The sequence below is a fragment of the Chlorocebus sabaeus genome, chromosome 14 (assembly GCF_047675955.1).
Source record: "Chlorocebus sabaeus isolate Y175 chromosome 14, mChlSab1.0.hap1, whole genome shotgun sequence".
NCBI lineage: Eukaryota > Metazoa > Chordata > Mammalia > Primates > Cercopithecidae > Chlorocebus > Chlorocebus sabaeus.
The window spans coordinates 37,017,927-37,034,608 of record NC_132917.1 but is presented as its reverse complement, the minus strand read 5'-3'; the positions used below and the strand labels follow the sequence as shown (position 1 = coordinate 37,034,608).

The following is a 16,682-nucleotide window of genomic DNA, read 5'->3' as shown; positions in this document are numbered from 1 at the left end:
TTCCATATTAATGCCTGTCCATGATTATGCTTGGTCAGTTTGTTGCAAAAGGAGAACATTTTTAAAAATGTTGTCAATAAGGCAATTATATTTAATCAAAGTCTGATCTTTAATCTTACATTCTTCCTCCATATTTGGGAATAACCACTTGTAGGTTCTTGGGTTTGTCTTTTATTGTCTTGCTCTTTTTTTATTTCATTGTGGTAAAATATAACATAAAATTTGCCATCTTAACATTAAATCCATTCAGTTCATTAAACACATTTACATTTTTGTGCAACCATCACTACTATCCGTCTCTAGAATTATTTTCATCTTGCAAAACTGAAACTGCACCCATTAAACAATAACTCTACATTCCCTCTTCCCCTCAGCCTCTAGCAACCAACATTCTACTTTCTGTCTCTGTGAATTAGACTATTCTAAGTACATACCTCACATAAGTGAGGTAATAATAATGCTGCCATGGAGATTTGTGTATAAATATCTCTTCAAGACCCTGCTTTCAATTCTTTTAGATATATACCCAAAAGAAGAATTGCTGAATCATATGGTAACCCTACTTTGAATTTTTTGAGGAATCGCCATAGTAGCTGCACCATTTCCCATTCCCACCAACAGTGCCCAAGAGTTTCAATCTCCCTACATCTTTGCTAACACCTGTTGTTTTCTGTCTTTTTTTCACAGTAGCTATCCTTATGAATGCGAGGAGATACCTCAGTGTGGTTTTGATTTGCATTTCCCTAATGTTTAGTGATGTTGAAGTGTTGCTTTAAATTTAACAAATTTATTGGTTATCGATATCTGAAAATCTGCAAATCACCAGTGTACTCTCTATGTCCTCTTCTCATCTAAAAATTACCCCATCAGTTCACTGCAGTCTGGCTTTGGCCCTCAATCTTCTCCTGACTGCTCTCACCAGAATTAACAAATTAACTTGTAATTGCCAAATAGAATGGGCCTTCTTCAGTCCTTATATAATTAGTGAAAAGTGCAGTCTCTGGGGCCAAACCTAACGTCCCGCTTTCTTCAGCAGAGTAAGATCTCAATAAATGTAATTCCGGCTCCTGGACTTCCCTAAGGGAAATCTCATCCCTTCCCGTCGTTTCATTCTCTACGCTATGCAATGATTCCCAAACCTCCAGTACTCAACCACGTCAGTAGAGCATTAATACTGTGCAAGGCACTCTGCAATGGATATATGGATAAATTAACTATGGCTTCGGCTCTCCAGGAGCATGTCGTTTAGTAAGATAAATAGTTGTCCAATACAGTGTCACAGGTGCTATGAAGGAACATGCTGGGAGCACAAAGAAAGGAATAATGATTCCCATATGACCTGGAGTGGACAGGAAACGTCTTATAGAGGAGAAACTTGAAGTGAATGAATATTGGTCTTACCAGGTAGCGGAGGGGAGACAGTTATCACCATATGTATCGATTCTTAAAATTAACAGAAGAGGGCCGGGCGCGGTGGCTCAAGCCTGTAATCCCAGCACTTTGGGAGGCCGAGACGGGCGGATCACAAGGTCAGGAGATCGAGACCATCCTGGCTAACACGGTGAAACCCCGTCTCTACTAAAAAATACAAAAAACTAGCCGGGCGAGGTGGCGGGCGCCTGTAGTCCCACCTACTCGGGAGGCGGAGGCAGGAGAATGGCGTAAACCCGGGAGGCGGAGCTTGCAGTGAGCCGAGATCTGGCCACTGCACTCCAGCCTGGGCGACAGAGCAAGACTCCGTCTCAAAAAAAAAAAAAAAAAAAAAAATTAACAGAAGAGAAGAGAATATTTGAGGTAGGAAACCTTAGAGCATCCTTTTAGTGGACCAGGTGAGGGCTGGTTAAGGCCTGAACTAAGACACTAGCAGTGGAAAAGAAGAAAAGGGATACCATACAAGAAACATGATGGTATGAAACTGATGGGACTTCGTCACCAATTAGATCTGGAGAACAAGGGAAAAGAGTTTAGGCTGACTTAGTCTGTCTTGGATAAATAGACGGTGGTACCATGCACTAAGATTGGAAATATAGGAAGAGGAACAGGTTACAAGGAAAAGATGAGTTCAATTAGGGACAGTTTGAATTTGTGGTCTTTCTGTGGGACATTCAGGTGATTATAGAAAGAGATCAAAGATAGAGATGCAGATCTGTAAGACAGACATCAAAGCCCTATGTAGCAGATGCATTAGGTGCCTTGCCAGTATCCCTCCATACTCACCATTCCCATGCATGCCCTTTCAGGGGCTTCCAACAGCAAGCATCTGGGAGTCTTTGCCTGAGGGCTCCCGCCAGAACCCACTGGGTGGGGCTGCCACCTCTGAGACTAATAGCGATAACAGGGAGTGTCTGCTAATAGATTTCTTTTTGGAGGTGATGAAGATGTTCTGAAATTAGATAGTGGAGATGTGGCATAACTTTGTGAATATACTAAAAACCCAGTCAATTCTACACTTTTAAAGGCTGAATTTTAGTGCTTACTTCCACAGCCCATATATTAAAATTGGAATGATATAGAGAAGACTAGCCTGGCCCCTGTGCAAGGATGACATGCAAATTCGTGAAGTGTTCCATATTAAAATTATAAAAAATAAAATAATAAATAATAAAATAAAAGGTGAAATTTATAGTTCATTTATATCTCCATTTGTAACAATTGTGTGAGAAAAAATACATACGCTATGGCTCAGCCCAGCTGAACTATTTTGTCCACAAATATGCCCAATGTCTTCACATCTGTGTGCCTTTGCTTGCTCTATCGCTTCCACCTAGAATTTCCAGTTTATTTTTTCTCCCACTCCTCTCCCCTATGTTTCCTAATCCTATTCTTTCTTCCAGGCCCAGCAAAAATCCTCCTTTTCCATGCATTCAGTCTTCCCCAGGTCAGGGATATATCTTGTACTTCCCTGACATCTTCTAACCCTTTATTTTGTTCCTTTCTTTTTTTTTTTTTTTTTAACTCTCTTATCCGTATTATAGATTTTCAAATAGCTTAGCTAATAAATTTCAGATTCCTGAGAACAGGAGATGTTTTACCTATAGATCCTATCAAATGTCTTGTACATGGTAGGCTCTCAAAAATGTTTAGTGAATCAACACATCAAGAACTATAAAATTTCAAAGGGAGTCTAGGAAAAAAAACCAAGCAACCCAATTAAAATCACTTTGCTTTCAGCTAAATTAGCCATCATCATTTAAAGAACATTAAAGGAAACAGTTTAGGGTAATACGGTCAGAATTCTTTCTGAAGGCCGGGTGCGGTGGCTCAAGCCTGTAATCCCAGCACTTTGGGAGGCCGAGACGGGCGGATCACGAGGTCAGGAGATCGAGACCATCCTGGCTAACACGGTGAAACCCCGTCTCTACTAAAAAATACAAAAAACTAGCCAGGCGAGGTGGCGGGCGCCTGTAGTCCCAGCTACTCGGGAGGCGGAGGCAGGAGAATGGCGTGAACCCGGGAGGCGGAGCTTGCAGTGAGCCGAGATCTGGCCACTGCACTCCTGCCTGGGCGACAGAGCGAGACTCCATCTCAAAAAAAAAAAAAAAAAAAAAAAGAATTCTTTCTGAAAATACTTAAGGTTTTGAAATTTGAGGTGTCATGATGAAAGTACAAATTATAGTAAAATGTTCAGGTCATTATATTCTAACTACATTAAAAATAAACAAATAAAAATCTATTTAGTGATTTTACCCCCTCTATAAAATACTTCAAGCTGTTAGTACAGAAAATGTCACAGTGATAGCTTCTGGTCACTTGAGGACCTGTGCAGTAAGACCTTCTTTTGATGATGTAAAAAGGAACTCATTCTATGACCATAGAAGTTCCTGTTGCTTTTCTATTCTTTATTATCTTTCTAAATATCCCTCCATAGAATCAAGCTTAGCAACTTTTCTTTCTCTATGCTGCCAAATGACAGGAGGAGATACAGAGATGTGAAAAGCTCGAATTCTTTAGCATGAATAACAATATTAATAGTTAACCCTTATTGACCATTGTCTGTGTGCCAGGCTTTTTAAAAAGTGTTTTTCAGGCCGGGCGCGGTGGCTCAAGCCTGTAATCCCAGCACTTTGGGAGGCCGAGACGGGCGGATCACGAGGTCAAGAGATCGAGACCATCCTGGTTAACACGGTGAAACCCCGTCTCTACTAAAAAATACAAAAAACTAGCCGGGCGAGGTGGCGGGCGCCTGTAGTCCCAGCTACTCGGGAGGCTGAGGCCGGAGAATGGCGTGAACCCGGGAGGCGGAGCTTGCAGTTAGCTGAGATCCGGCCACTGCACTCCAGCCTGGGCAACAGAGCTACACTCCGCCTCAAAAAAAAAAAAAAAAAGTGTTTTTCATGTATTATCTCATTTAATCCTTACAATAATTCATGGAGGAAGAATTATTGTCATCACAGTTAACTGATGATGAACAGACTGAAGTACATAGAGGCTAATTTGCCCCTGGTCACACAGCTTGTTAAATGGTGGAATCCTGGTGTATAACAAGGTAGATGACATTATGTGCATAATACATTACATTTATTTATTTATTTCTCACAACACCACTGAGGTAATTATTCCCCCCTCATTTTACATATAAGGGAATCGATTCTTAGTGAGATTAAGTAGCTCAAAACTACTAAATGGCAGAGCCCAGATTGTACTCTGTCTTTGAAATCGCATCCCAACCCTTTTCTTCTAACTGGTTCCTGGGCTGGTGTAATTTCCACACTCCAGGAAGGGAGTCCCAACTCCTCTGTTTTGGTCAGTCCTGGTAGGATATTTTTTTTTTTTTTCTTTTTGAGACAGGGTCTCCCTCTGTTGCCCAGGCTGGAGTGTAGCAGCATGATCCCAGCTCACTGCAACCTCCGCCTCCCCAATTCAAGCGATTCTCCCGCCTCAGCCTCCTGAGTAGCTGGGATTACAGGCGCGGGCCACCATGCCCGGCTAATCTTTGTATTTCTAGTAGAGATGGGGTTTCACCATGTTGGCCAGGCTGGTCCCGAACTCCTAGGCTCAAGACTCCTGGGCTCAAGTGATTCGCCCACCTCTGTTTCCCAGAGTCCTGGGATTCCAGGCATGAGCTGCCACACCTGGCTGGATAATTAACTTTAATACTCCCTTCCTATTCAGGTCTGTGGCATCTTTGTTCTCTTCCTCCGTTGGCTTTTTAAACATGTTATAACCAATTTACAGTATTTTAAGAGTTTGTTTCTTTGTTTTTGTTGTTGTTGTTGTTTGAGAAAGGGTCTCGCTCTGTTGCCCAGGCTGGAGTGCAGTGGCATGATCTCAGCTCACTGCAACCTCTGCCTCTCGGATTCAAGCGATTCTCCTATCTCAGTATCCCGAGTAGCTGGGACTACAGGAGTGTGCTACCGCATCCAGCTAATGTGTGTTTGTTTGTTTGTTTTTGGTTTTGTTTTTTGTTTTTTTTGAGATGGTGTCTCGCTCTTGTTGCCCAGGCTGGAGTGCAATGGCGCAATCTCTGCTCACTGCAACCTCTGCCTCCAGGGTTTAAGTGATTCTTCTGCCTCAGCCTTCTGAGTAGCTGGCATTACAGGCGCTCGCCACCATGCCCGGCTAATTTTTTGTACTTTTAATAGGGACAGGGTTTCGTCATGTTGGCCAGGCTGGTCTTGAAATCCTGACCTCAGGTGATCCGCCCGCCTTGGCCTCCCAAAGTGCTGGGATTACAGGCATGAGCTACCGTGCCCAGCCCGCATCCAACTAATTTTTGTATAAAAGAGAACTGTAAAATTACTACTCAGTTGAATAAGATCTAGAATAAAAGCAATAAATCCATAATTCAAGGGAATTGAATGTTAATTCCATTTAAAAATCGATGAGCACATTTATGGATTACCTACTCTTTCCTGGAGAAACTTATTTTGCAGTCACAAAGATAGACATTATTGGAAGTGGTTAAAGTAATTGGTTTTTTACTGCAAATTATCTGACTATTCATTTTTGTTTTTGCAACAGGGTCTCACTCTGTCACCTAGTGGCACAATCTTAGCTCACTGCAACCTCTGCCTCCCGGGTTCAAGCGAGCCTCCTGATCCTCCCACCTCAGACTCCAGAGTCGCTGGGATTACAGGCGCATGCCACCACGTCCAGCTTTTTTTTTTTTTTTTTTTTTTTTTTGTATTTTTAGTAGAGACAGGGTTTGCCATGTTGGCTAGGCTGGTCTCGAACTCCTGACCTCAAGTGATCTGCCCACCTTGGCCTCCCAAAGTGCTGGAATTACAGGCGTGAGCCACCACGCCTGGCCTGAATATACACTTTTAAAAACTGCATATGAAATCCTAGGTGAAACATACGCAGTAACCACTCCCTTTAGTTACCAGATTTTCCTAATCTTTTTAGTCAAGCCATCCTTATTACATTTCTCTTTGATTATATACTATGTTGTAAATATATACACAGATATATATTTACAGATACCATTCAAGAAACATGATGGTATCAAATTGATGGGACTTGATCACCAATTAGATCTGGAGAACAAGGGAAAGGAGTTTAGCCTGACCAAGTAGTTTGCGTCTTGAATGACTAAATAGATGGTGGCACTATGCACTAAGACTGGAAATACAGGAAATATATATGCAGATATATGAACATAGTAATATAACCAAGTGTAAAATTATATAAAGCTAAATATAAGTGCAAATAAAGGAAAGGGAGGAGTTATATGGAATAGAGAAAGTTACATAAAAATGAATGAATGTGCCTGGCCCAGAGCTGCTGTTCAATAAACAATAGATATTATTAATAACCTTTATACCCAAGCAGAAGAATTTGGACGTGGTAAGGTAGGTGATAGGGAACAATTGCCAGAGTTTATCATGTGGTACTTTAGGACTACTAGCCTAACTACTATCATCAAGACATATTGAAAAAATTCACTGATTTAATTAACATTTATTGAGCACTGTGCTAAATGATGAATAAATAAAAATAACGGCCGGATGCAGTGGCTCATGCCTGTAATCCCAGCACTTTGGGAGACTGAGGCTGGTGGATCACTTGAGGACAGGAGTTGGAGACCAGCCTGGACAACATAGTGAAACCCCGTCTCTACTAATAAATAAATAAATAAAAGATCTGGTCTTCTTCAAGTTCAGAAAAGGGAAGTGCAGATAGGGATCCCAGGAGGATCTGATAAACACTCAATCCACAATAAAATTGCTGAGCCACATGAGAATTATCTCTCAAGGGCTATCAGAACACAGAACAATTATTGATAGCTTTCAAATCAGATAAGACAGTTCCAAGGATGTAACAGTTTGAGCTAGTCTAGGAGACCAACTAAAAGTCTGTTGTGGTAATCCAGATGTGAGATATGGACTAGGATAATGGCAGTGGAAACTGAGAAAGGACATTTTGAGAACTATATCATCATGTACGTCTCTGCTGATAAAGAAATAGAGCCTAAAGCATTTTCTCTCATAACTATTTTACTAACTCTATATTGATACCTAAATGCTTTTTCGAATTTTTCAGCTGTTTCAAGGTCATGGAAAAAGACACAAACACAAAATAATTTTCCAGTGACCACATTCTATAAATTAAAACCAGCTGAAGTTTTAAAATGATGACAATTTCCTCTAGCTGGAAATTGTCATCAGTTTCCCTAATGAAAAAATTTACTGATTTAATCAACATTTATTGAGCACTGTGCTAGATGATGAATAAATAAAAATAAGGGTCAGGCACAGTGGCTCATGCCTGTAATCCCAGCACTTTGGGAGACTGCGGTGGGCAGACCATTTTTTCCCCCTGCATTTAGGTTTCTAAATCAGATGTCTCTGTTATCTCAAGTCACAAGAGTGCTGACTTTCTTTGCTTGCATGAGGTAACATATTTGAATGGCTATGTTGTGTGTCATTAAGTACAAGGAACCCAATAATGCAGGACAAGGTCTGCAACTGCAGCCATAGAAGAGCAATTTTGTAAGCTCATTTTTCATAAAACATCGCCAAGAAGAAAAATCCTTTCCATTTTGAGCATTCAGATTATATTTTCTCTCAAGGATTAAAACATTTCACATGGTAATACACTTACTTATTAAATCCAATCTTTATCTCTGTAATGCTCTCAGAACAGGAATGGAACACCTTGAGGAAACTGTAGTACATGTTAAGCAAAAAATTAGATACAAAGATAGTTCTTTGATGAAATGTGCTGAAAGATTTACCCAAAGTGGAGGAGACAGTTTTATTTTTAAAAAGAGAAGCAGAACAGTGGAAATAAAATGAAATAGACATATTATATATCTCTATTTTCACACATGCCCACAAATACTTAAACCTCTGTATAACAGCAGTTTGAATCGTCTAGAAAAGTTACTTCTAGGAAGAGTAACTTCTGTCTCTTTAAGTACTACAGCAGAAAATGGAAGTTAATAGTGAGATAAGACTGGCTGTAAACTGCTCCAATGAGGTCCTGGGAATCTTGCTGAGAGGCAAAATTTGGGGCTGGACTAAAACGTCTGTTGGGAAGTGAAAGGAAGAAAAGGGCAAAGCTAAGCAAGAGAGTTCTTTAAAAAGAAGGTAAACTTGAGTAAATCTACTTTCAATTTTAAAGTAAAAGAATAGCTGAATAGGACTCTAATAACAAAAGTATAATAAGACTGAATTAGATACTGCTGGATGTAAGACATTTAGCAACTTCCAATTCCTGAGAATGTTTCAGAAATATTTTTTAAAATAGCTTTTTAAATAATCAAGGTTTTACACAATCTTACCTGCCTTATGTTTAATATAAATTATCTTAATATTTTCATTTCTTAACTTTAAATCCAAGGACATCCATTAAGAGTGATGATTTTGTATCAAAAGTAGGGGCTCACTTATGTTTATTTTTCTTTCTGTTCTTGAAAACTTCCCTCTTGGCTGGGCGTGGTGGCTCACGCCTGTCATCCCAACGCTTTGGGGGGCCGACGCAGGCGGATCTCTTGAGGTCAGAAGACCAGCCTGGGTAACACAGCAAGAGACCCCGTCTCTACAATAACTTAAAAAGTTAATGGGGCGTGGTGGCGCACGCCTGTAGTCCCAGCTGCTTGGGAGGCTGAGGCAAGAGAATCACTTGAGCCCAGCAGTTTCATGCTGCAGTGAGCTATGATAGTGTCACTGCACTTCAGCCTGAATGACAGAGTAAAACCTTTTCTAGAAAGAAAGAAGGAGAGAAAGGGAAAAAGAAAGAAAAAGAGAGAAGAAAGAAAACTGCCCTCTTGATTGTAGTCCCTCTGATTGTTGCAATATATTTAAGTACTTTCGGGATAAAATGTTGACATAAGGAGAATCATGTGGCTTCTGTGACAATGGCTGTCAGCTTCTCAGGCCTTTCTCTCACATAAGACATCGAAAATTTATGCACAGTGTATTTTCCCTCTATGCTGCTGACTCCCACCCCCGCCCCACTCACCCGACACGGTCACACTTTGTTTTGGAGCAAAACAAATGTTAACATTGTGTTTCCAGACACGTGAAAGCCTAGGTTTGGTGATTCTGGACTGCACTCCACTTTGGTGGTAGGGTCATATACATGTTTAAAGGCCGACGGGGAGGAAACACCAAGCACCGGGAAAACCCCTGCAGTCACCGGAACGTCGAGCTCGGGACGTGCAGGTTTGGGCGCCGAGCTGCGGTGTCGGCTGCCACCCCGGGGGCAGGCAGCAGGGAGGAGCATGCGGGAGGACTGTGACATCTCAGGGTGGAAGCCGCTCTCTGCTCTGGACGCCTTACAAGTCCCCCGTTCCAACTGTCACCTCTGGCCCATTGTCGCCACCGCCTCCCTCAGAGTGCACGGCAGTAGAGGAAAAGACAGTACCGTCGGCAACAGCGGGACCAAGTACCGCGTGTAACTGACAGAAAGACACGCTCGCGTCTCCCGCGGCGCCCCTGCACCGTGCCCCTGCGCTCACAGAGACGCCCAGAACTCGAAGGTGCGGAGTCTGCCCGACTGTACCCAGCGCTCCCGCCGCCCCTTCGCGGGGCAGAGACAGCCGCGACCTCCCGCCGCGGCCACCACCCGGCGGGCGCCGGCCGAGGAACTACAGCTCCCGGCAGGCCCCGCGCCGGCCGCGCGCCCCCGTCCCCCGCGCGCCCCGGCCCCCCGCCCTCCGGCCTCAGGACGGGACGGCGAGGGAGGGAGGAAGGGGCGCCGGCGGCGGGCGGGATCCTGCGGGGCGCGTGAAGCCTCGCTGGCGCCTCGTCCGGCACTCAAACGCTGGCAGGCGCAGAGTTTCTCACGACGGGCCGAGCCTGCTACCGTAAGTAGTCGCCTCGGGGAGCGCTGAACAGACACCGAAAAAGTTCGCGCCGCCGCTGCCGCCGCTTTGTTCTCCCGGCCCGTCGGGCTGAGGCAGCGGCGGCCCTTCCCCCACCCCTCAACTCCCCCCGCCCCCCCGCAACCGCACGCGGCGGCGGCGGCAGCACTCGGACCCCGCGCCCGACTGGGCGGCGTCAGCTGCGCTGGGCGGGAAGTTGGGGGACCGCGCGGCGGGAGGTGGGCGGCTGAGGGGGAGCGGGGACGCCGCCGCAGCCGCCAGCGGGGGCCAAGTTCCGGCGTCCGGGAGGAGGCCAACTTAGGTTCGCACTCCGCTGGCGACCACCGCGCCCGGCCCCGCGGAGGCGATCCGTTCCCGGGTTTCCCAAACTAGTTCCCGAAGCCCGACCCGCGGAACTCGGAGTGCCGAATTTTGGAAGAGCTTTTTCGTTTCATTTCCTCACTTTGCGTTGTGGTCGTCTCAAAGGGGTGAGTAAATGGTGCTTGGAGAATGTAAGCCCCCCGCCCCAGTATTCCTACTGCGTTTGGATTTGCGAGTTGCGGCGTTGTTCCGAGTTGCTGCCTCCTGGGAGGTTTTCCTTAAGATGAAACGCGGAGGAGTGCGACTGTTTCTTTGAGCAATGAAAATAACCACATATACTACTGTGTTGCCGGTTGGGTGTTTTATTTCAGGTGAACGCAGTCAGAGGCATAGGCCTTGCCGTCTGCATGCACACATATAATTCAAGCGACAAGTGTATGCGCGACCTGCAGAGTTTTCCACACACACAGATTGATGGCTTGGACGTAACTGTGTCTTCAACCACACCCATCCCCACAGGAAATAAGACTATCGGTGTCATCTTTGATTAGGAAGGATAAGTTAAACCCTGAACTACTACTTGGTGCGACACAGCTTTTATGAGACGTAGCCACAAATGGAACAAGAACTTTTAAATGCGTTAATTTGTACGCTAGAAAATGTTATTTTATTCCTCTGAAACTCTTTCTACCTTTCTACTTAATGTCGCGGTTCTTACATTTTTAGCGATTTTGATTTTCCTTAGCTTTGCTTCAGAAGGCGTCTATAACATTCCCCCGACTGAGATCTAGGCCAGTTTTTCCTCTATCAACGAACCCTTTGCCTCCTTCCCTGTTAGATTCCGAATTGAGATCAAGCATGGACATTCAACCAAGAAGTTAGAAGATTTTCTAAAAGTAGGATTTGAAACGTGTCACGCAGAAACCGTGGAAGGTTTTGCTTCAGTAGATGGTAATACAGTTGTGGTGGGCCTGAGCACATGAGCTTGGAATACTCCTTGACACGCCAGGTTCCGTCCTCAGTTCTATAATTTAGTATATGGCATTTCACATTTCAGGGTGACTCAGGTTCTGTAATTTAGCATATAGCATTTCATTTTAAGAATGTTGACGCGTATCTTAAAACTGATTTTTTAAGCATCGTAGGTAATGTGGAGTCTTTTAGAGAAAATTTTAAGTTTCATTTTTTTAAAAGTGTGTGGCCTTTCATCAGATAGCCACTTTAAAATAGAAATTTCTTTCTGTTAGTGGATTTAAACACTGCCCCCCACACAGAACTTAATAAATAAAACTTTCTGATATTACATTTTTAAAATTACGAATTGAAAACACCACATACAGAAAAATATGAATAGGTGGTCATTTAAGTGCAGTTTTCTTAAGGGACATTTTGTTCTCATTTTTTAAAAGACTCCAGGGTTGAAAATACCTACTATAGTGGAGTTAATTGTTCATTTTTAAAAGAAACAACTTGTACAGAGCTTGATATATAGGGAAATTATTTGCTAGTACAAGTTTTAATTTGATATAATGCTGCTTATAATTCACAATCTTCTGTGATGATTGTACTTTGAGTCTCCCTGATTATGTAATTCAGATCGAACTTGCTGTGTGTGTGTGTGTGTGTGTGTGTGTATCTCTTTGAGTAGCCCTCGCAGGAAAAACTCGAGATAATGTGCTTATGAGATATTTTCATTTTAATGTAGGGAAAAAGTTTTTTCCACTTCTGTGGTTAGTTTATTGTGGCAGTATGTGAGAAATTGCTCATTGGCTGTTAGCCAATCAGATTTCTTAGCTACTACTGGTGCAGAGATGAACATCTATCAAGCTCAACACAGATTCATATTGCATTGCCAGACTGGCAGTCCATAATCTTATTACTGGATAAACTTTTCAGTTCCTGAGCAGAGCAGATATGGTGTGCTCTCTCAGTACTCTCTGACAGTGGAAGGACTGAGATTCAACTGTCACTGTGTCCAGATGAGCAGAGTTTTAGAGGAAACAATTTAGCAAATGGTGAGCTCTTAGGAGGAAAAGTATGTTAATCTGAAGTAATTGGTATTTTTGAAAATATATAAATCACTGTCGGGATTGCTACAAAATATGATTTTTTTTAAAAACCGACGACATAGATCCTTGAGTTTTCAAATACAACATACAGTATAAACGCAAGAACAATTATTAAGCAAAGTCAAACCTGTTGTCAAAACATGGACATGGACTTTAGGATGCTGGTCAGAATTGCTTTGAAAAAGGCCACATACTTTTACGTGGTAGAAGAATACTTATATTAATACATGTCAAGAGGTGTGGACACAACCTTCCACGTCATTAGCATTTCTAGTACACAAAACTAAGTTGAACCTGGAAAACTCTTTACTGGAAGGAAGTCATGTTATAATAAATATTGTTATTGCAAATAGGAAGAGCATTTTGTCTCTTCACTTTAGCATTTACTGAGTATTGTACAAAAAGAATGCTGGCTACACTAAATAATGAGCTTGTTTTTGAAGAATTTAATAACTACAAGCGTTTTGCCTTCCTGGAATCCTTTTGTCTGTCTCTTTGCTTCGTTGACTCTTGCTTATCCAGAGATCTCAGCTTAAATATTTCCTTAAAGGTACCTTTCCTGAGATCCCAGCTGGAATTGGGTCCCCTTAGTATACTCTGCCATATCACTTCTTGCAGTTTGTAATTACTCAGCTGTTTGTATGAATGTTATGTCTGTGTCTCACATCACACTTTGAATTTCGGAGAGATCAGTGGCCATGTCTGTTTCGGTCGCTGCTACGTAACTCCAGTGTCTCTCATAACAGTCTGGTAAATAGTAAGTACTCAATTAAGTATTTGTTAAATGGAAATACTGCTGTTAGAGCTTCTCCTAATTAGAGTGTTAAAAATGAGATAATGTGTGCATGGGGGAAAGGGAAGGAGAGGGAGAGGAAGTAGATAAACTTGTGATACTACCATGAGATAATCCTCAAGTAAGTCCTCTCACCTCCAGGGCCTTTGTTTCACCTTGTCTGTAATAATACAACAGATTGGGTTCAAGATGCCGTTAATATCCTATCTTTTGATTCCATTAACAATGATAACGGATTATGTAAGCTCGTTTGAATGGGATATGTGACAGCTCTCCAAAAGAATATTTGACATGTTCCAAATAAACCTATTAGAAATGCTTGCCAACTAGAGGGTATTATTTAGAGCCTCGTACCCCTGTTAGAAATAATCATATATAATTGGTATATAGTTTGTAAATTAATAAGATGTACTACTCTTTCAGTTTTCTAATTGAAGCATAAAGACAAAATTAAGCAACATATCAAGGGTTCATGTAAGTTACAGTTATTAGATTTAATAGTCTTAATATTTTGCACCCCACATCTTATTGCATCTTCCAGAATAAATCTGGGGTTCATAAACCAAACCAGGAGAGAGAAAACAGATGGAATGAGTGGGCAGAAATCTGACAACTCCTAGGTTTCTTCTATTTGTGTTAATGCTGAGACTTTTAAAAATCATTTTTATATGTAGTGTTTATTATGAATAGTTATAATTAGTTCTGATAAATTAGTTGTATTAAACACTGTTATTGGCTAATATTACTAGGTATAATAAAATGATATTTAGTGGGAAGACATTTCATCAAAGTAGAAGTAGTTAATTTGGGCCGGGTGAGTGGCTCATGCCTGTAATCCCAACACTTTGGGAGGCTGAGATGGGCAGATCACTTGAGGTCAGGAGTTTGAGACCAGCCTGGCCAACATGATGAAACCCTGTCTTTACTAAAAATCCAAAAATGAGCCAGGTATGGTGGTGTGCACCTGTAATCCCAGCTTCTGGGGTGGCTGAGGCACAAGAATCGCTTGAACCTGGGAGGCGGAGACTGCAGTCAGTGTCAAGATCGTACTCCAGCCTAGGCAGCAGAGCAAGTCTGTGTCTCCAAAAAAAAAAAAAAAAAGTCGTTAACTTGCATATAGTTTTATTCATAGATATTTTACTACTTTATTGTGATATTTCAGCTTATAAAAACTCCTTAAGTCAGATATGTTATGGAGCTCATTACCTTGTGAGACAACCTGTTCCATTGTTAGGTTGTGGGATATGGAATAAAGTAGTAGAAAGAACTTGGGCTTTGGAGTCAGGGAAACTAGTCTGAATCTCATTTCTATCGCTTACTAGCTATATAGTTACAAGCAAGCAACAACTTCTCTAAAATTCTGGTTTCTTTTCTGGAAAATAGAGTTAAATGTGCTAGAGTTGTTGCAAGGATTTAATGAAGTGTCATATCTCACTTTATGTGTTTAGCATAAAGTAAAGGCTTAGTTGTTAATTCCTTCAACTAATTGCCATGAAAATTACTAAAACTTACTGAGCGCTTACTGTTAGCCAGGTGTTGTTACAGACAGTTTGTACCCCGTAGCTCAATCCTTACAACCTGTGAGGTTAAGTAAGAAGTGCTGTCATCTTCCTTTTTCGTCTACCCTCTGCAGTGATACTGAATAAAATCAATTCTCCTATTAACACTTACTCAAGTATTTGAAAACCACTTATTCTATTTGGTTTTGTTAAGCACATTTTTATCACATGACATTCTTTTTACCTTTACATGCATGTTTTTTTTTTTAAAAAAAAATCAGTATGGCTCTGAAAATGTTGACCATAGATATAAACATAATAGTGATGTAGGCTAAGTAACAAGGAGTATACAGAAGGATGCTGATGTGTTCTCAGTGACCTAGGGCATTAGCTTTGCATTAGCTCTTTTAGTCACCCATTAGCAGTTTGAATTAATCTTTTGCATTGATAAACACCTCTCATATAAACTGCTTCCGAGTAAGCATTTCCCCATTTCTGTATTGCACATTTTGGGGAAACTAAATGCAAAGCTTTACACTTACCTTTAAATTTCAGTTTAATTTTAGTTTATTTCTCCCAGATTTCTTCAACCTGAGGATTTTATAAGCATATGCTTTATGCCTTTATTATCTCGTAAATATATAAGGCTGAGGACAGCGTTTCAAGGCAGTTCCATAAAGACTTTCCTCATCTAAGCTGACATAGAGCAACAAACTTAACTGCACTAATGTCCAACCCACACTCCAGTAACATACTTACAAAGATAGCATGGACAATCATCTTGGATACTATTTTTGTCAGAATAAACTATCTTCTTTTTCTGGCTTTGCTAATTTTGTGGTCTTGGGCAAGTACTTTAAATCTCTGTTTTCTCAACCATGTAATGGGTTGCTGTGAGGATTAAATGAGGTAATATGTGTAAAGTGCTTAGAACAGTCTGACAGATAGTAAGAGCTTAATAAATGTAAGCTATTACTTTTTTCCAGCTAGGAAGACTAATAGTCATTATTTTCCAAGATGTAAATGTGGTTGACTTCTAGTGATCATTATATTCTTCTCCAATTATTCACAAACCATTTGCTTCATTATTTTTTATATTTGTAATTTCTGAAATTTGCTTTCCTGCTTCTCCAGCCACCAGAACTTGAAACCTCTCTGCAAATCTCCAGGCCATGATTATATCTGTCTTTTTGAGCTCTTTCTCCAAGATTATAGGAGCCAGCTTTGTGATTACATTTGTGAATTGCTTTAGTAGTATGGAATGGATTGCATCTGGACCTAGAGACTCAAACTCACGTAGTTGTTATAGTCTTAGTCATTTGTCTCAGGTTTCAGTTCTCCGTGCCTTTCTGCCGTTTTAGTTTAAAACTGTGGAGAAGATAAGCAAAATACAAGTTGAGCAGTCTGTCTTTCTGTGTGATTTCTCAACCTTAGCAACATCCTCTGAGCAGTGATTCTTAGTTCCTTGTTCTCTTTGAGAAATAGTGTGTTACTGTGGAGACAGCACTGGGTAAGAAAGTATGAAACCTGGCTTCTAATTCCTGCTCCACCTATTTATTAATAGTCATGTGCTGCTGGGCAAGTTGCATTATCACCTTGTGCTTCAATTTTCTTGTCTGCAGAAATGATTTTTACCCTGTCAACTGTCAAAGAGTTATGAGGTAAAGTATGTGAAACATTTATAAACTATCAAGTGTTGTACATTGTATAAGATGGAATAATAATTTACTTGAAAGTAGCTATAAAAGCTT

General features: G+C 41.5%; 1 protein-coding gene and 1 non-coding gene across 2 annotated transcripts in view; both read left to right on the top strand.

Annotated features, from left to right (window-relative positions):
* Nucleotides 1-2,469: 2,469 nt before the first annotated feature.
* On the top strand, nt 2,470-2,576 carry LOC119627507 (U6 spliceosomal RNA). The gene has a single exon (XR_005243693.1). It is a non-coding gene; the product is annotated as a U6 spliceosomal RNA (small nuclear RNA).
* Nucleotides 2,577-10,097: 7,521 nt separating this feature from the next.
* Nucleotides 10,098-16,682, top strand: part of PRKD3 (protein kinase D3) — a 76,486-nt gene continuing 69,901 nt past the window's right edge. The window contains exon 1 of the mRNA XM_007970935.3: nt 10,098-10,252. The gene's annotated coding sequence lies outside the window, so the exon portion shown is untranslated. The remainder of the gene's footprint in view (nt 10,253-16,682) is intronic.